The 20,449-nt window shown below is 43.4% G+C and overlaps 1 protein-coding gene across 1 annotated transcript in view; it reads right to left on the reverse strand.

Moving 5' to 3' along the window:
• LOC108152152 overlaps positions 1-17,073 on the reverse strand; it is a 56,015-nt gene extending 38,942 nt beyond the window's left edge. Inside the window, exon 1 of the mRNA XM_017281272.2 lies at positions 16,906-17,073. The gene's annotated coding sequence lies outside the window, so the exon portion shown is untranslated. The remainder of the gene's footprint in view (positions 1-16,905) is intronic.
• Between the last annotated feature and the right edge of the window lie 3,376 nt (positions 17,074-20,449).

Here is a 20,449-nt window from a genome sequence, read left to right on the forward strand (position 1 = left end):
TCGTTTTCCCCGGACCTATACTGTATTTAATTAGCAGCTTTTGGCATTTGACAAGCTTAGTTCTTTTTAGTTAAACTAACCGCCAGCGATGCACAGACTGTAAGCCACTGGAACCCTTTGTTCTGGCTGGCAGCTGCTTATCTGTGCTCCTGCTCGAGGAACTGCAATTTGCGTTTCTGTGCGTGTCTGACTGACCAAGAAAATTCTTTTTAAACTTCCATTTTGCTGAAATTGAAGCCGTGGCATGGTAAATATTTTCCTTCCACCTTCGGCTTTCAACGAGGGGAGACCTTTTTGCTGCCTTTGCTCTCCAACGTGAGCGGCGTAATTTTTTGACATTTTTTAATGCAGATTTCAGATTGTTTTTTGCTTGTCTGTGGCACGCGCTGTTGACATCATTTCTGCATGCATGACAGCATCTGCAGCCTAGCATCTCCCCTAGGCCCCCTCCATGGCGCGGCTCTATGTCATTTTATTTGTTTAGTTCTTCGCCTTTTTTGTTTGACTTTCGGCTTGGCCTTCCCCTTCAACTTTGGTGCGCTGTTCTGCTCTGCTTTGCCGTGCCGCTTTGGCTTTGGGGGCGCTGAAGCGGAAGCTGCAAGGGCGATGGGGTAGGCAGGGGGGGCATGGGCATGCTGGCAAAGTGCTGCAAAAAGCAGTGCATCATCCGTTGCCCAGTAACAGATCCCCCTCTCTACCTCTCTCCACTATTTAGTTTATCAAGAACATTTTCTGCTTTCGTGGGCTTCTTCCCCTCTCCCTTTCTCCCCCTCTTTGGCTGTCAGCTTTTTTATGTAACTTGTGTTGTAATTAGCCACACCCTTCCTCCCCAGCAGTGCACTGCACTGCACTGCACTGCTTAGCTGTCGATAAAACTCTGCTACTGGCCGCATTTCAAAGTGATAAACGTCACCAGCTCCATTGCATTGATTTCGGGCTTCCCCCTTCATTAATATCAGCTATTCGTCACCCCCGCCACAGGCGGGGATGGAAGTGTGCGGAAAAGCGAACCGCAAATCAAACAGAGGCACGACTTTCCCGCACTACTAGTCCCATGAGTAGCTAACTTTCCTGACCTTTCAGCCCTCTCCTTTTCAACTACATTTTGCAGTACAAACACTTTAAAACTGAATTCGACCACAAGATACCCACAACCTGCTATATATTATACCTCCCCTTAAGAGGGGATTCCGGGAAACTCGGCTTTATGTGGGCCGCCGCTTTATGGGTGTATTAATGAGACAAAAGCGTTCGGTAGTGAATTGGGTGCTTGTTTAATTTCATCAAAGGGCAAACTCTACATAGACCTAATATTTGATTTCGAAAAACTAACTTTAGAAGGTATTAGTCCCAATCCTGTTTACGGGATCTTAAAGACATTTTTCAGGGATGTTTTTGCTGTTTTCCATCTTCCGATTTTAGAGATCTTTACAGAAAGACACCCGTTGATAGCTAAATTGAGTAAGTAGACAGGTATATAAATATAAATATTCAAGCTTTTTAGCGGCGGTGAGCACGACATTCGAGTTGATTAGCGATGAGCCTCATCACACAAACTGTGATTTTGTTTTTGCATTATCGGGCGCGAAAGCGATCTCCACTATTAGCTTGTGTTGCCGAAGAATAAATCTCGGGATTTGGGATCAAGAGCAATGCCTTGTGGCGTCTGTCTATCCTTTGAATGCTCGAATGTACTACATTTAGGCACACGTCTCCACAAATAAAATATACCGAGTGGCGTGCCTAGCATGCAACAGCTACACAAAGCCATTGGGCCTGACCTAGATTCGGAATTCGGCTGGAAGCTACCTGGTTGCCGCCTTATTTGTTGGTTTTTTCATGCATTTTATGCATTTAAATTGAAATGAAAATTCAATTGAATATGCCACCTGCTCGGAGGGTCATATTTCTGGTAGCACAACCGCAGATGTAAATGTATCTGTCAGCTATTGTAGAGGGAAAATACAATTTGTGACAGCCTTCTCTGTGCCCCTCTCCTGTTGCCTTTCGCTCCTCTAGCCACACCATTTATAATGTTGTGAAATTGCAGATTTTGGGGCAGCTCCGAGATATTTCTTATCCTCATGGCTGAGAATAAAATGCTCCTTTGCTATCCGACTCAAATCAAATATCCCTTTTCCGCATTAACTGAAGTTGTTTGTGCCCTCCAGGGACCGGCACGCAAGCAGTGCAAGGCAGAAGGGAAACACGAATCCTTGTTCCTCCACGCCTTGGCTCCCGCTATCTCTGCGGTACATTTTAGACTAATTGCTGTATCCGGTTGCAGGCAGGCGGGAATGGAACTGGCACGGGGCGTGGGGCATGGAGCATGGGGCCCGGAGCACAGTGAAATCAAATTAAAATCAAGTGTGTGGCAATATGCAGTTTTAAATTACCCTTCGCATCCACATACCCCTCGCAGTCGTCCTGCCCACCTCTTTGTGCGGGGCGTGACTCCGTCATTAATGTGGCCAGACCGGCACGAACCCCCTGCACACCACACTAATGAGTTCTCATTGCCGTCTTTGTCCCTGCATCAACCATCAGTCATTATCCATTCGGCATAAATTAAAGCACGCTTCCAAGCGCGGCTTTAATGACTGTCAATACCAAAAACCAGCGTCCAACTAAAGCCAAAACCAAACCGCGGTCAAGACCATGAATAGCATCAAAAGCCAATACGAAATGGCAGCAGGGGGGTTAGAGTAAAAGAGGCGAAAAAAAGGCAACAACGATGCTCGGAATACCCTAAAAAATATGTATTTATGTTAGTATATGTAAATCATCTCGGCCCTCTCGAAAATGGGTATCGGTATAGGTATTCATCTCTTTAGGTGGGAATCCTGTATGGATCGAAATCCTCTACCAGTTTTGGTAGTTCTGCAAACCCAGCATATTTTGTTGAATGACCATCACACCCTTTAGTCTGGAACATTGAAATGTCGAGCAATTAGCGTGAATTTTGGTTTTGGTTAAGGGCATTCACGCAGCCCGCAAGAGCACAGCCTGACATACATACGTACATACATATATTTAGGATGACTTTAAATGAATTTTCGATTTTTCCGGTTGAACATCATGTGGGGGCAGGGCAAGGGCAGGTCACTGCACATTTTCATGCATTCTTGCATATTTATAGTTGCAGATATGTATGGAAATAGGGCAGTGGCCAGAGCGGGGTTCCGCAAAACAGAGACCTCTACAATTATACATTTAATTTTTGTACATTTGTTCGGGTTAGGATCGCCCTTTTTTAAGCAATTCAAGCGATAGCTTGGACTAAGCAATTTCCATTACTTCTCATCTAGAATTTAGTTTACCGAAACGAAACCTTTTTTTATTGCTTTATTCTCTAAAATGTACCTCTGCCCTACAGATCCCCACTGTATTTGTCGGAGATTTCCGGTTTCCTTGCGCCGGGGAAATTTATTGGTGAATTTTATGAAAATGAGATTTAATGCGCGGCCCAGCCACTGCTCTGCCCATTTTTTGCTCCTTTTCTTGGCAGGCATCAGAGCGTCAAATCCTTGAGGCTGGAGCTCATTTCTTCGTGTGTTTCTGACTGTGTTTCTGGTTTTCTGTGTGTTTTGGGTCTCGCGGCGCCTCATAACTTTTCCTCATGGCCAGCAGCAAAGGCAATAGAAAATACTAAAAAAAAGTATCAACCCCCCAGCATCAGCACCAAAGAAATCCTGGAACTGTGGAGCAACAAAACGGAGAGAGTGCAAAAAAATATTCCGGCTCTGGTTTTTGTTTTGTTGTTTTTTTGACTTTTTTTGCTATTTTTTGGTTGATTATTTGCTTTGAAGGCAGAGCAATGTAGCGAAAAGGAGTTGCTAGAATATAGAATACCCTCTACACAAATAAATGTAAAATTGAACCCAAAATATTGCATTTTGAACGTTGGCCTCATGATCGAAGGATTGGAAAGGTACCTCGAGGTCTTGAAAGGACCTCAGAAGCAAAATTAAATGCACACAAATTCAGCCATGCTCCGGCTTTCACTTTAACAAAAGTTTTCTGATTTGCTTTTGATATCACATAAACTGGTGCTCCCGTTTTCACAATATGCAAGACTTCTTCGTTTTCAAAAGGAAAACATGTTCCTCGATGAAATGAATCTTAATTGCAAAAGGGAAAAAATTGATGAATTACTGAAACATTAACATTAATTTGACACCATTACCAGGGAAATTTAGCCTATGCTTTTTTATAAATAATTTTTCCTTAGCCTATCCTCAAATTTGATTTCCCTTTTAAAATATGTGGACGGGTGTAATTTAAATATTTCTTTCAGTTTATTTTCAGACATTCTTTCAGTCATATACTAGATGTGATTACGAATAATAACAAACTGCATCTATGCCTATAGTGAGAGAGAGTACAAAATTTACAAATTCCAACTTTCACGTCACGGAAACGTGTTCCTCAACTTTTCCATGGGTCAAAAGGGGAGTGGAAACTTCGAGTCAGCAGAGGTAAAAGGCCAAAGCAGCCTGGAAGTGTGCCGGCTGGTTGGGAAACCCAGTTAAAAGTTAAAATTCGATATTAACGGAATAATATGTATGTATGTATATATCCGATTGTTTTTGTTAGCGGTTTCCTTTAGTCTGTCAGACCCATATACCCGCCATTCTGCTGAGTGCTGGGTGTGGAAAAGGATGGATTTCTGAAGGATTTCCCGCTACACGAAACTCATTTTTCTTGTTTGTCGTCGCCGCTTTAGCTAAACATTCATTATTTCACTTTCGGGTGTTACGAGTTTGCCAACGGGTAGCTGTCTGTCTGTCTGTCTCCGGCTGCCCATCAGTCGTTAGCTCTGTTGTGGCCTCTCATCCCTCAGTGGCTGCCAGCCGAGTATCGGGCATCTGCATTTGTCAGAAGCGTGCCATACGCAGCAACAGGCGAATCGACTCCAATTGGAATTCCAATTGCGACTCGATTCTAGAGAAAACAAACTAAACTCGAGTGCTCTCAGAACTGCAAGCAGTGCAGCCATCAGTGCTGCTCAAACTGCGAGGCAAGAGCTCAGAAATCCTTCAATCACATTTCATTTATCAGGCTGACAAAGAGCCTTAACGGCAATAGGGAATAGCCTCTCCTTCCGCCCCATAAATCTGAGTCCTCAAGTGCGCACAAAAACCCTCCACGTCACCTTCACCTTTCTCTTTTTCTTTTTCATTTTCCTTTAACCATTTCTCAGCTGGAGGAGGCTCGGGCATCCAAACATATTAGATACCCTTCCTTCGAACACACCTATCATATAAATATAAGCCCTTTAATATTCGACTGTGGGTTTATAAATTTAATTTCTTTTAATGATATCCTTATCGATTGGGAATGTACCACTGAGCATCCTGATTAGCTTATAAATTAGTCGTCCCTTGTTTGCTGTTGCTTGTTAGCTGCAGATTTCCTGTCAAGCTCTAAAGATTCCTGGAAGACTGTACCACGTACACACACAAACACACACAGACGTAGTTTGGACAGCACTTTGACGTCACATCGAGCTGCCAATCGGCGTCCTTGTTGTTGCTTCTGCTGCTGCTGCTTTTGGGGGGCCGGAGCTAGTCAGGCTATAAAAATAACACATCATCGGATAAGTTTCGCCAGTGCGAAAATTATGCGGCACTACACGCCAGTCTACCAGCAGCAGACCCGTGTCGTTCCTCCATCGTTTGCCTCTCGAGATGGTAACCAAACAAAAAAATGAAGGGTATTTTGTGCAGTTTGCTCTTTCTAATGGATTTGTTGTTTACGAGCCAAGGACACTCTAATAATAGAGATCCAATGTTGCGTCTGTCCTTGCCTCCAACTCCACGCCCACATCCCATTCCTAATATTTCGATAACCTTTTCGCTACCCATATTTCGTTCCGTTGATAATTTTGACGAAGAACTGAAGCGATAGCATAAATAAGAGCTTAAAGCAGGAAACGCCATCGGCCGGCCCAACTGCCAGCCAGCCTGTCCTGTCTTGCCCTGTCCGACTGTCTGGCCTATCTCTGTTTCAGCCTCCTTCTCGCTTTCCTTTTTTTTTTATTTTGCTCCGTGCTATGGCTATAGCTGCCTGCCGTTGTATGTCCTGACAGAACTTCCGACGTGACCGTGTCCTCCATGTGGAAGCGACATATGCAAAAGCCGCATAAATCAAAAGATCTTCGAGCATGAAAACTGGCAGCGGGACAAAAAAAAAGAAGACAGAGAAACTAAGGGAAAAAAAATCCAAGCTTGACACTGACTAACTGTCAAGGGCCGATGCCAATGCCGATGCCACGACAACATGGCCAGGACCCCGTTTGCCAACTCTCTGTCCTGGACAAGGTCAGAGTCTTAAGGCACAGTTTTCCTCCACCCCTCCCCCCTTAAAATTAAAGAGAACTCAGAGCGGAAATCAAGCGTGGAAGTTGAAGGCCAAACCGGATGCGCCACCGAGAACTGTAGATAGGAAGCGCAGCCGGAAGTAGCCGAAGCAGGTGCACTGCCATTACCGTTGGCCATTTGGGCAATCGAATTAGGACAAATAAATTTCATATACTATTGTCCCAACGGCCAAGTTTAGCTTGAGCCACTAGGGAAAAGTGAATCCTAAATGCTGTCCAGGGCGGACATCCACTATAGAATCCATAGACAGCTTATAAAACCTCATGGATGGTTGGACATGGACATAACGATGGTTTATCTTAAGCCACCATCCACGGGAGTCACCGAACTATATTTTTCCTCACGACTGTATGCATCAGGTGTAAGGGAATGAAATGCAAACTGCCGGGGCCCTGGCTTAACATACCTTTGCAGATCGATCGCTCCAATGCCAGCTTTATAATACCAGTTAATACTACTGGCTGAGGCGTAGGTTATAGATTTTCATTCTTATAGGAAACATGTGAAGTAGTAAAGCAGAAAGAACAGACGAACCAATCCAACAAGATAACGAAAATGTTTGTTTGAGCATGTCACAAGAGGCACGAGATGAAGGAAATCAACAATGACAACTGGAAAGGAGACAAGCGTGTCGGTACACTCAAAGGGAGTACTGATTGGTAACTAAATACCTTAAATTGAGTCACCACTAGAACCATTAAACAGCTTGCTCTATACGTACAATTCCTGCTTTCAAATGACATCGTTCGGAGCAACAGAAGTAGTTGACAATACTGAGAAAAACGGTTTGCCGGGTCAGCTAGTACAAATTATAATTACCTATTGCTATTATTATCATAATATATAATTACTTGAAAAGCTTGTATGCTTTGTTTAATTTCCAGGAATGTCAAAGACTAAGACTCCAATTCTAGCTGTTCGTATAATGTATATTATTATTATGTTTCACCTGGAGTGTCTTGTAATTACCGACAAGTGCTGTTCGCAATCTCAGCCTTTATCACAACATCAATCCATCATTTATAATCTCCACATATTTAAACAATCAATGATGTGTGTATGCTTAACATTATTGAACATCGTGTCCGCCTTTCTATCAGTTGCCAGTTGTATCCGTATATCTGTCGTCTTAAGTGACACTCACGTTGATGTCCTCTCAATGCATTGTTTCTCCAACGCGCACGCAGTCACTGCAGTTCTCTTCTGTATCCATCTCCCAGGCTCCGAGACCTACATATGTGCGTTCGTACGTACATATCTTGTCAGTTTCAATTAAAATTTCTCCAGCGTTCCGCGGACCCAAAAAAGTAGAGGACAACTAAAAAAAAATGGTCTGTTCACCAGGCCAAAAAAAAACCAAAACTTTTTAAGTGTCATTTGCCAGCCCAGCGACAGCTCCTCCGCGTTCACCCCCTTTCCGCCCCCTTGGCACGTTTTGCTCATTTGCTCAACTTTTTTACAAGTTTCTGTGTTCGCTTTGGAAACTTGTGTAGCGCTCCTCGCTGGCCACCAACTGCGCTAAGAATTTCCCAGAACTGAGGGGATCTACTCGTACAGTGGAATCTGGAATGATCGACAGCCTCCTGGCAAGCTGGATGCACTGGGTGTGTTCACCCAACAGAGTGTGGGTATTCTTGGCACAACTTATTATATGTAGGAGCAGCATATCCACTGAGTATCCCACAGTCGTTCTTTCTTGTTGCATTTCCTTTCAACTTGGGCAAATATTTTTTCTGGCAATGAAGTGGAATGCAGCAGAGCAGGGGATGTCATCCGTGGCCAAAATTAAATTTAGGCAGTACTCACTGCAGGACTCTCCTTATCCTAGATGTTGTTACTTCTAACGAGCTTAGACTCTCCGCTTTAACTCCTCCTGACAGGCCAACCATTACTCTCACTTAGAGGAGGACTAAAATGCTACCCCATTCAGCAGCAGATCGAAAATGGCGCATTGTGTTTTAATTAACTTTCGAAACTCTCTCCCACCCACAGATAAACATGGCTGTTGCTGCTCTGTATCTGTTACTGTATGCGTGTGCTTTTCAAATGCATTTGCGTAACCCACACACCCAAGATACATGCACCCTTCTGTCATTCCATGGCCCTCTGCTGGCTCTGTTTTATTTTGGATATGTCCTGTGTACCGAAAATTTCAAATTACATTGCCATACATGCTAGGACATATTTATGAATGTCCTGTCCATGTCAACTTATGATAACCATTGGACGGTTGGGCTCCCGGGACTTGGTCCAGTGGGTCCTTTGGCTGTGCGTTAATAACGACAGTAAAGCCAGCAGGGGAACCGAAAATTAATTAGACAGGTCCACCAATGTCTGCTGGAGCTGGCCAGCTAATTCAGCTAAATTCTGGCCCTGCTTAGCGGCCACTTGGCAAAGTTTTGACATGAACTCGCCCACAGAAACAGAAACTTGGCCAGGGAAACGAACAGTTGAACGAATTTCCTAATGATGAATAAAATTTCCATAAAACAAATTATGCAAGTTCTGTAATCATTCGAGTAATGAACCTGAAACGAATTAATTCAAGAAAGCAGTCAAATATTGTCATAGCAACAGGGCAAAGTTTTAGTAGCAAAGGGCCTTTAAGTGCAGAATGGACTGCCCTCAAAGTAACTTCTAGACAATCGATTTGGTAAATATTCTTTCCGAAGATATACATACGAGCTTATACATATGTATTTGGATTGCATCAGGAAATGTTAAAGAACACAGAACTCACTTCAAGATACTTCTGAATCGGTGAGCCCTGTTCAGCTTCGGCAAACAATATTTAGCAAATGAAGAATGGGCTGAATCTCGCAAAGACAATGCAGTAAAAAATTGCCATTTCCCCAGTGAAGCAGCCTGGGGAGCATTTTTAGCCGTCACATTAAGTGACTAGAGCTCCAGTACGACGAAAAACTTCAGCACAAAGCAGCTCCACACCGAAACTTGAGTAATGAGCGCCGCTCTAGTGCATCGCTTGCTGCTCGAAAACAATTAGCAGCCAAATGAATTGTTAAACTTAGTGCCAAAAAAACAGCCGTGGGAGGTAGCTGGCCACATTTCCGTACGTACTCTCTGGAGTGACGTAGATGCCGTAGAACCCATGACAGTGACAGGAGAAGCAGCTACTGCAAACAGCTAAAGAACTGCTTCTGGGAATAAGGACAAAGCTGATAAGGGACTGGCTTACAGAATTCCACTGGAACTGCATTCATTCCTTGAAATCTATCTATGGAGGAGTACTTTCAACAGCCCTTGGCAACACGAAATATGAATGGTCTAAAATACTTCAACAGCTAAGACTATAAGAAACATACTTTGAGGAGATTTAGGAGTACTGTCACACTTAGACAGTCTCTTAAACAGATGCACAACTAGTCTTAATGTATTAGTAGCAGTATTGGTAGTAGTATTATTAACCGAAATGAGACTCAAGCAAATACCATCCTCCTAATTATATTGATAAAGCCTGGCCAGAATTAACAGAAGGAAAAGGAGACTGCTTAATGGAGAACAAAATTACCATTAAATATAATATTCATGTCCAGAAATTGCACAAATATCAGACAATGTCTGTTTACAGGTACTACCCCCTAATCGAGTATTCTACATGCATATTTCCCAATTAATCATCTAATAGAAAATAGGAATAGGAAACAACTTGGTGTTCGAATGTGTAGCCCTCTTTATTTACAATTGTTTATATTATATTCATTTTCATTTATAGTCATACAGCTGCTACCAGCAGAAGTCGAAGATGTGGATTCAAAATGCATTGACTGACTCTGACTCTGACTCCCACTCTAACGAGCATTGACAGACAGTAAAGGAAACATAGAGTTAGAGGGAGGTTAAAAGACACAAAGACAGACACAACGATAGAATGAAATGTGAAAGTGAGAGAAACTTGCAGCAAAAGTGTCTCATTTGCTCCGACTGAAGATGGTTTCACATACGAGATATTATGCATTTCATTCTATATCTCTTTACCACTCTCTTTGCACATTATGCATTTTTTAGGCTTTTATTGCTTTATGCCTCCAGTTAATTAAAGAATAAATGAGACCCGCACAAGTTCAATTGCCAATAATTGCACGCACAAATATATTAATTTGGACATATGGGAGGTCATGGACAGACCTGACCCAAGCTTTTGCCACTGCTTCTGCTCCTGCTTACCCCACAAATCCCTTAAATATTTCGTGGACAACACCGTTGAAAAAATTCCACATGGTCGTAAGCATGTCCTTTTGCTGGCATATTTCCGTGTGGCATCCGGTGATGGTCGATGCAGAGGCGCAAGGGGCCAGGGATCAGCTAAAGGACACTATTGGGAGCACATTGCGGCTCGATTACTATGCCCAAGTTAGTTTGTTTAGTTTTTAAATTAAATAGTATTTATTAAAGATTTAAAGAGTGACATTTCGAACGAATGTCAACGAGTTAATGTAGCAGCAAATGTTTATTTCATTTGCATAATTAAACATGTCATTTCAATGTATTTTCCTGCTAATTATTCATGTTAACCATGGCTGAAAGCCACAGTTGTGTTGTAAAGGTGGAAGCGGAAGCGGTCAAAATGAAAATGGCCGTTTGAAAGGAATCAATTTCTGCGAAAAACACACAAAAATGTTCCATATCAAAATTTTGTAATGCATCTAAGATTCATCCAAGTAATTGATCAAATAAGGATTGGCCTATGATTGGCCCCATTTGTCCATTGCAGGGTTACACGAGTAAGTGCTCTTAAATGGGAATCCCCGCCCTTGTGCATTCCTAATCTGCATCCAAGTGAGTCTCCTCAATTTCCATGCTTGCAACAGCTTCAGCTTCCGTTCCGCTCTTCCGTTTCCTGTTAGACCCCGCACTTGGTCTTTGAACCTTAATGCCGCCTTTGCCAGTTGTCCTTCTCCCCTCGGCTGTGACGATTGTTGTAGTTTTGTTCTCCTCTGGCGGCGCGGCGTCTCAAGTGCTAACAAAGCTGTCTAGAATCTGCTCCACCGCTAAACCGCACTACCCCACATTGTCCCCACGAAGCTGTGGCAGCACTTTTCCAATCCCAGACCCCAGAGCCCAGACACCAGAGCCCAAGGCTTTGCTGGCTTGGCTTCTTGCCTCCATGTTTGCCTCGTTTACAATGTTTTTGTTTTGCATTATCTGCATGTTTCTGCACAGATGCCTCTAAATGCATGACTTACCTCCTTGCCGCCCGCCTCTATGGCTGTGTGGCATCCCATTACTGCTGTTGCAAGTGTATGGTTTATAGTGCGACAACCGCTTGCCACCGGCAATGAACACACCTAAAAAGTTCCTAAGCGAAATAAACAAAGCCTGGAGGATAGCAATACAGTGAAGGCTGTTCTGGACGGACCCTAAAGGATCCAGCATTGAGAATTCGTCGAGGGAGCCTTCGCTGTACGGGAAGATAAGAGGGCACGACCAATTTGCCAGACCAACACGTGTCGATTCACAAAAAAATTGAAAACTGTGCAAGTGGGAACATTTTTAAGCAGAAACCTTGACAGACACATTTTCCGTTCTCCCACCCACCCACACACCTATCCCATCGGAGATACACTGGTAAAAATCGGTGCATAAAATGGGTCCCAAGTCGGGTAAAAGAGGGGAGTGTTTTTGACAGTCCGTAATGGGGAATACTCCTCCATTTTGAATGTTTTCTCTTCTCAGATAAAGTTTTTCTTGATCAGCCTGATATTCCTTGAAAATTTCATTTGGAATTGCTATATAAAGGTTATACCATGGTCTTAAGATAGAACTCTTTACAATCCTGTCTTGAAGTAAATTTGTTTAATTTAATATAACACTCTTGGTGTATTTAATTCAAATCTTTGAGGAATTTACGTTTTTGGAAACGCCTTAAAGCTATAACCTCTCCTATTTCCAGTATCTACTTGTATGTATTTGTTTCGATTTGCAACATTTTGTTTCAGTGCATAAAAAAATAGAGGTGGAAATCCAACACCGAAGGAAGCATCCGAACAGTCCGAAGTTTCTTTACGCAATCATCATAAATTAACGATTTTCAACAAGTGGCAACAACAGCGGAAAATGTGGAAATGAAAAAGAAAGAAAGCTACGAGGCGAAACTTTTCTAGCAACAGAATAAGCAAACAACAAGCAGGAGTAGGAATGGGAGCCGGAGCCGTAGCCAAGCCTGATCCTCCTTCATTCCTTTGCTTCTTCGGTGGCCCCAAACTATGGTTGTGCCCCATTTTCTATTCAGCCTAGACTGTTGCCGATCCTAAAGCGCTGAAAGTTTCCGCAAATTTTTGTTGACCAAATTGTAGATTCGATGCAAAGTCTTGAGCTCCGGATGGACCAATATACGATTTAGGAAGAGAGGATGGCCCGAGGGAATTGGAATTCTGTTTCAATTAGCAGGACAGTAAGCGGCTGCCACAGCGTGTCCTTGCCGGAGTTGCACGACCAAATTATGTTCATGCATATTTAAAATGCTTAATGAATTTTATAAAACTCGACGTTGTCTGTTCGAGTTTGATGGGCTTAAGAACGCCAAGGAGGCTGCCTCCCTGGTTGCCTGGGATATTTGGCACGTGGCGGGGGACGGCGACAAGAGTACGGCGGATACGCAGGACATTTTCTGCCTGTTGCTGTTGTGTTCAAGCCGCCGCCACCGTCCTTATGGCATAATAGGGAAGCATGTTTTCTGCCCTTGCGACTCGCTAGTGGAATAAAGTAAATATACATACATGTACCTCTGGTGCATAATGGCAAACCAACAAAGGCACATACTGCCTGGGTATATCCTTACACAACTTTCAAGATTTTCCCGGAAAACGAATGACTTACACTTCAATCGACTGCTAGGGATACTCGTAAATGAAGATGAGACGCGTAGCAGAAGCAAAGAGGAGCAAAATGTATGAAGTATTCTTAATTTCAGATTCTTAATTCGATTGTGAGTGCCACAAAACTAACGATGGGGAACGTTGTGCTCTACTTTATACCCGGTACTCAGTCGGTATATTTATGTGAGGTGATGATTTATACTATTTATTGTTTGGTAAAATCGGTCGAACATTTTGAGAGATTTTTATTCACTCGATTTGATCGGCTTCAATTTTTCCTTACAGGAATTATTAAATCTTTTTCCTATTCGTACACTATAACCAGTCGCTTCCAGTCGCTCCCTTCCGCCAAAAGGCGCGCACATTGCACGACGAAGAGTGCGTGTGTGTGAGTGAGAGAGAGAATGAGTAGACACTGCAATTTCATTTGTTCCTTCTGGCTATAATATTGATTCGATTTGAACCAGATTCGACAAGCTGCTAGATATGGTCATTCTCTATGATTCTGCATTTTTGGTTTTCTCGTTTCTTCAAAAATTGTGGATGCTCTAGCTCTTATAGTCTCTAAAAACTAGTTGACAAACAAGATAGACGGCCGGGCGAACATAGCTATATCGCTATATAGCTACATACCCTTCTGAGTGTTAAACATATCGTCTTTCGAAACATATCTAATATATGTATGTACCTCTAAACTCTTCGAGTACCAGGTAAAAAAATAAAATATACGACTTAAACACAACAATTTTGTGGTTCAGTCTACTACATTTTTCGTATCGTTATAATATTTTGTACACCGTAAAACAAAATGTCCGATATCATTGTCATTTCTTTATCCTCTGTCATTTCGCAGAAATGTTTGGGAATCGCAGAAGTTTTTATCTAGTATCCAAACTACATGAAAAAATCGAGTGAATTCCTTTCTGGATAGGGTTTTTTATGGTCTAACAGAATGAGCTTGTCTATATGCAAAAATTCCAAAGCCCTTGTGTTCACTCTTGCCAGGCTGCATTCCACTATTAAACAGAAAACTTTAAGATGAATATTCCAATGAATAACAACTAAATCAAGCAAGAGTCGAGTCTACTTATACGAATTAAACACAACAATTTTGTGGTTCAGTCTACTACATTTTTCGTATCGTTATAATATTTTGTACACCGTAAAACAAAATGTCCGATATCATTGTCATTTCTTTATCCTCTGTCATTTCGCAGAAATGTTTGGGAATCGCAGAAGTTTTTATCTAGTATCCAAACTACATGAAAAAATCGAGTGAATTCCTTTCTGGATAGGGTTTTTTATGGTCTAACAGAATGAGCTTGTCTATATGCAAAAATTCCAAAGCCCTTGTGTTCACTCTTGCCAGGCTGCATTCCACTATTAAACAGAAAACTTTAAGATTAATATTCCAATGAATAACAACTAAATCAAGCAAGAGTCGAGTCTACTTTTGGGCTGCAAGAAAAGCAAGATTTCGGACTTGAAATAATTTTACTTTAAAGGATGATGGATGAAAAATGCAATATAAAAAAGCGATTCGATTGCCATCAAATGATGACTGGCCAAACAGTGAGCCAAAAAATTTAGAGATGCCAATCTCCTTCAAACTTGGACAACCTTGGATCCGCCTCGGTCTCACTCCTCACTCCTCGTACAGCCAGGAAACAGCAGCATCATCTGCTGGGAGGCTTAGCAGATATTTTTTGACCAATTTATTCCATTATTGCACTATTTTATTTTGAATGACTTCCATGGAAAGAAATGAGCATTGAGTAAACCAATTTGGTGGGTAAATATCAGTCTTGCCAGTCGCTGATCGATGAATGGCTTCCAGCTGCAACCCACTTATAGGGGCACTTCAAAAACTATTCCAACCCAATCTTGAAGGCTTAGAGGGAATAGGAGAGAGCCCCGAACAAATATTCAGTCGAGTATGGGATGTGTTGCACACACGAACACTTTTAACTGCCGTCTTTCCCATAAATCGAAAGATGTATGCATTCTATATGTCGTTCGGGTTCGTACTTTGTTTTCTACTGCTGCTTTTTTTGGTAACCACTTCTTTGTTGTCCTTTTTTTGCTGGTGGCTCTCATAAAATTGTAAAACGAAAAGCCCTCAGAATGGGAGCAACTGCCTGGCTGGCGGGCAATAAATCTAACGATAATTTGATACGCACCGTTTTACGATGCTTTAGCGACAGCCCCGCGGGCCCCTTCCACCCATCGAGAGGTTAATGCTCCCCACTGCTCCTTGTCATCGCCGTAAAATGGAGCAGCGACAAAGCCTAGAGGGCTGAGAGAGCCCTAAGCCCAGAGCTCAAGCTAAGCCAATTAAATTATACATCGGACTGTTAACTGTTGCATGTCTTCAGGGGCAACGCTTCGGAGGGGGATAGAAGGGCTGCCAGTCGCAGACATCTTAATGTCGATTGCTGGCCACGGGTAACAGTTTTACTATTATCATTCCACATTTGAAAGTCCTTTCTTCTGGTGATTCTGATTCTGGAGTGTTATAAATGGTAGAACTGCAGCAGCTGCAGCTACCATCCACTGCGATTGAATTGCACATTTGCAGTTGCTTCCATTTCAGTGCTGCTTGAATTATGGATGCGCTTCTCTCTCCAGTCGTCGGCTGGCGGACTGGCGGACTGGTGGCGCCCCGAATCACTCAGCACCTGGCATGCATATTTCATGATATACAAGTGTACCCTGCCCCACCACCACTCTGCACTTCGCAGCCCTATCTCTATGTGCACAAACGTTTAGATGGCTGCCATGGGTGATTGGATCGGCATTATGCAGCTCTGGCATCAGGCATTGAAGCCAATCAGTCGCATGCTCCGACGAGGGGGCACTTGGTGGGCCGGGAGGCAATTGAAAGCATTGTCAGTTGGCAGGAAATTGCAGCGTTGCACACACACGGCTGATTACCGAAACGTTGCCACTCTGCTGCCACAATTGCTATCGAGGAGCAGGTGCAGGAGCCCAGCAATAATCGGTGTGGCATAAATATTAAGTATACGCCTCGTGGAGGGGGGGCCGGGTCCAACATTGTCTTCTCCAATGACACAAAATGGAAATGGAAACGGAAAAGGGAAGCGAGGCTGAAAACAAAAACTGCCACCTGGCATCGCTGGTAGCCACAATACAAATGAGTCCTGGTAGGATTAGGCCGGGAGGAGCGTTGAGGGCTGAGGGACTGCGTCTCTCCACAGCCATAGTTGATGAACCAAGCCATTCTTTGGACTAGGACTGGGCGAAAGTCATCGTCCTGCAGCCCAGAAAAGGCAATGCCACTGTAATCGTCTCGGACTGAGACTGAAACTAAAACAAAGCAAGTTTTGGCCATAAGCCCAGGACAAAACACACTCGAGGGCCCCATAAAAACGTCATATGTGGGAGTGGAAATCATCTCTCCTTCGGAGCCTCCCAGCAATCATAAGTGGTCGGCCTAGGGCAAATAGAATGTAATGAAATGAAAGATTCATGTTAATGGCTTTCAACAAGAGAACACAACAAACTGTGTTTTGGCCGCAAAATGAAGAGCGGCCCGGACACTTGACACTTTCCCATAAATAATGAATTGGGCAGAGATTATAAGTGAAGTGCCAGGAAAGGGCCAACACACGATAGAGCTACAGTTACCAACAGTGGCAAATGGCAAGTGGCACAACATCACTCACCTCCTCCGACGACGATCTTTGGCCCTTTGGATTGTATCTCCAACGAGGCGTTGGCACTTTCAAATCTTTAACTGAAATTTCACGTCGTTACGGCGCCTGACTCCGTGTACTGTGACTGGGGCGGACTCTCCCGATTCGGCGAGCGACAGCGACCTGCCACAAGGCGAGAAAAATGTGGACTGAAGGCGCCGTCTGATGCTGCACGCACGAGGGCCGCGTCAACCATGGGCCTGGCCACGAGGACGCCGCTACCCGAAGACTGCTGCCTGCCGATTCGGCACAGTGGTGGCACATTGGCACGCCCCTGACTGTGGCAGGCTGACTTGGCTCACAGTCGGGGTGCGGAATGTATGGCATGCAGCGGCACATTTGAATCCAAGCCAGAGAGAGCCAGAATCCAAGTCAAAATTTCTCTCACTGTCGGCAGTAATTACTCAAAACAAGTACATTGAAGCGTTAGAAGAAGTATTAAGGCTCAAACGGTAGTGCCTTCTGAATAACTCAACTGTTTCTAACTTATTTTCTCTCGCTATGTCTCTCTCTCCGACTGCCAAATATCAATCTCGCTGTGGCCGCACTCTGACTCCCCCCACTCATAAGCTTAGCCGAGAAAAGGCTAAAAGTTCTGACCCCGGGGACACCACGTGTGCTGAGGAGATCGAGAGTTTCCAGCAGTTCTTGGAACTGTTTTGAAATGTAATAGTTTCAAAAGTTATCATCATTTACACAGGATGCAAGGCTGACTTATGGTGGCCTCGACCTTGGTGGTCCAGTCCTCATATATATCCGCTAAGCACAATTTTTTCCCTGTAGTACCGTTACCATTGCTCTGTTAAATAAGTGTATGTTAAAGAACAAGTCATCTGCTATTGTTCTACGAGAAATAGAACCCAGACCCAGGCTGTAACCGTCTGTTATAGAGTTATATTATCATTACTAGACGATTAAATATAGGATCCATGGTAAGAGAAGCCTGAGGAAAACTATAGACTTGAAAGGGTATGTATGTTCGAAAATGGGTAAGTAGAGAATATGTTGTTGGTAATGTACTGGAAATGAAGCGAAGACGAACAAATTTTATGACACCCAGACGGAACTAATATTAATACTTTCGTCTGTACTTCTAGTTTTGGCATTGATCGTATAGATAGTGAAAACTAAGTGTATTTTTCGGACATTATATTTCCTGGCAATAAGCATATTTATTTAGAGGTCGGCTTCAGGCTTCCTCCTCAAAATTGGCTTGAATTCCCCATTCAAAAAGCTGAACCGCACTCCTACTACTCAAGTGCTCTCTATAGGGAGTAGAAACAACACGTACAGCTTTAACGGCTAGCAGAAACCCAACACAGAACTTGTGAGGCAATCATTTTGCTCTCACAGGCTTCCACTTTTGCGGGCCATCACTGTGACTTAGTGCGAACTTGAGGACTTCTTTGGGTCAGGGTCATGCCGACGGAGTGCTCTGCCCGGGCACATATTCCGGCCAATTACCCCAACGTCTTCCCGTGTCATTGGGCCTCCATCAACCCCCTTACCACCAATTTCCCCGACCAGCTTCCGGCTTAGATGCCTCCTCATCGGAGCCATGTGTGCAGCAGCATGTTCTTTCGCTGTTGACACAATGTCAACGTTCAGCGGCGCCAAACCGACCGGGCTGAGCCCAATTTGCACCTGGACATGCAAAGTCAGCAATGTCGCATACGAGTGTGCGTCTCTGGGACACGTTGACAGGCTCTGCTGTAGTCCTGGCTGTTTGTGCATGCAACAGGGCGTGTGCGGTATGGCTAATTGGGCAGCGGTGTCAAGGGAGGGGTCGAGGTGGCATCACCACAGCCAATAAAATTGATGATTTCTGAGCTAAGAAAATTCAAACACTTAATATGTACATGCAGTGCGTTTAAGATATGGTCTATATAAATCTTAGTATAAAAGGCCAAGATACAGCCTCTTTATTTAACCAATTGGCATATCATTTCATTAGCTTTGATACGAAAATCTATTAAAATAAGCAAAAGTTTACTTTTTCGGTATTTGGACACCACTTTATCGAGGTGGTATCCCCAAAAGTAGGTCTATTCCACCAATTCACGGTCCCATGAGTTTAACGCTGAGGAAAATACTTTAATGTTATTGCAAACTATTAAAATAAGTGACTTACATTCCATACTAAGTGTTGGCCAGCAACCTCCTCCTCCTCCTGTTTTTTGCACATGCCAATATGAATTCTAGACTTAATCGACTCCCAATTGCTGAAAAGTCGGGGTGAAAGAGGGTGAAGTCGCAGCCAGGCGACTTATGTTATAGTTACTTCAACTTCCAAACTTTCTGCGATTTTGGAATCTTTCAATCGATCTTCTTCAGCTACTACAGAAACAGTTGTCGAGCAGTTTGTCCGGAGGTTCAAGAACCCACATACAGTATGAGTATTAGCCCACTGTAATTGCTGCAAGCAAATGGGGTCTTAGCCCAATACACATACTCTACTTGCAGGGAGCGCATAGAATAAGAAAGAGAACAGATCGATCGAGGAACAGACACATGTGCCCATGATGAAATTATACAAGGTGAACAGACCGCTAACTCTCTTTCGGGTCTGCTGAGAACGCTTTGGCGCCCTGGTTGATAAGAGAGCGAAGAACGAGCAAGGTAAGACCCGCAAAGAGAGCGCGTTGCGAGAGCGGACCACCTTGTATAATTTCCTCATATTCCAAAATACCAAAAATACAGTTAAACTATTTTTTTTGTTTGCTGCTGCCGATGCGACATTCAATTGAAATGCGAAGCTGCCGCCCCTGCCGTCTGCCGTCTGACGTTTTCTCGACATTGCCTTTGTTTTTGGCCACATTTTTTCGCAAGACTCTGGTCTACCAGTGCTTGTTGCGCTTCTGCCAAATAATAAAAGCCAGTGGCAGCAGGAAAAAAAAGCAACATTTAATTGGCGACTGCCCACAGCTGGTACCCCGTCCCGCTGCATTTGTGGCACTTTTTTCGTCTGGGAACTTTCTTTCCGCAAATAAGATACACGCAAAAAAGTCGACGAAATGGAAGCGACACGACACCCACACTCCCATTGGCATACAAATGAAGAGTAATCGTTGTCCACCTCTCCTCTACACCTCTCTCCCATTGACCACAAAATTTAATTCACGTCGCGCTTATGCAAAGACAAAAAATCCAAAAAAAAAAAAAAATAAAGAAGCGAAATTAAAATTACAAAAAAAAAATGAACCGAAAGCAAAGGAAAAGATAAACGAAAACGAAAACAAAAACAAAAGTCATTTACGAATGATGTGCAAAATAAAAGCAATTAAAAATTATAAACAAATATTGTAATAATTGTCGTATAATCGCCCTGCCAGATGCTACCCCCAACGGAGCCGCAGACAGTCGACACGGAGGAAGAAACACGAATAATTAAATAATTTCTGGCTGTCACAGTGGCGGTACAAAGTACGTGTACGGGTTCGGAAGGGGCAACAGTAGCTGCGGCATTAAGAGTATTATATAATATTTTCCGATTATGAGGGTTATTGTTTTTCAT

The sequence above is a fragment of the Drosophila miranda genome, chromosome XL (assembly GCF_003369915.1).
Source record: "Drosophila miranda strain MSH22 chromosome XL, D.miranda_PacBio2.1, whole genome shotgun sequence".
Classification (NCBI taxonomy): domain Eukaryota; kingdom Metazoa; phylum Arthropoda; class Insecta; order Diptera; family Drosophilidae; genus Drosophila; species Drosophila miranda.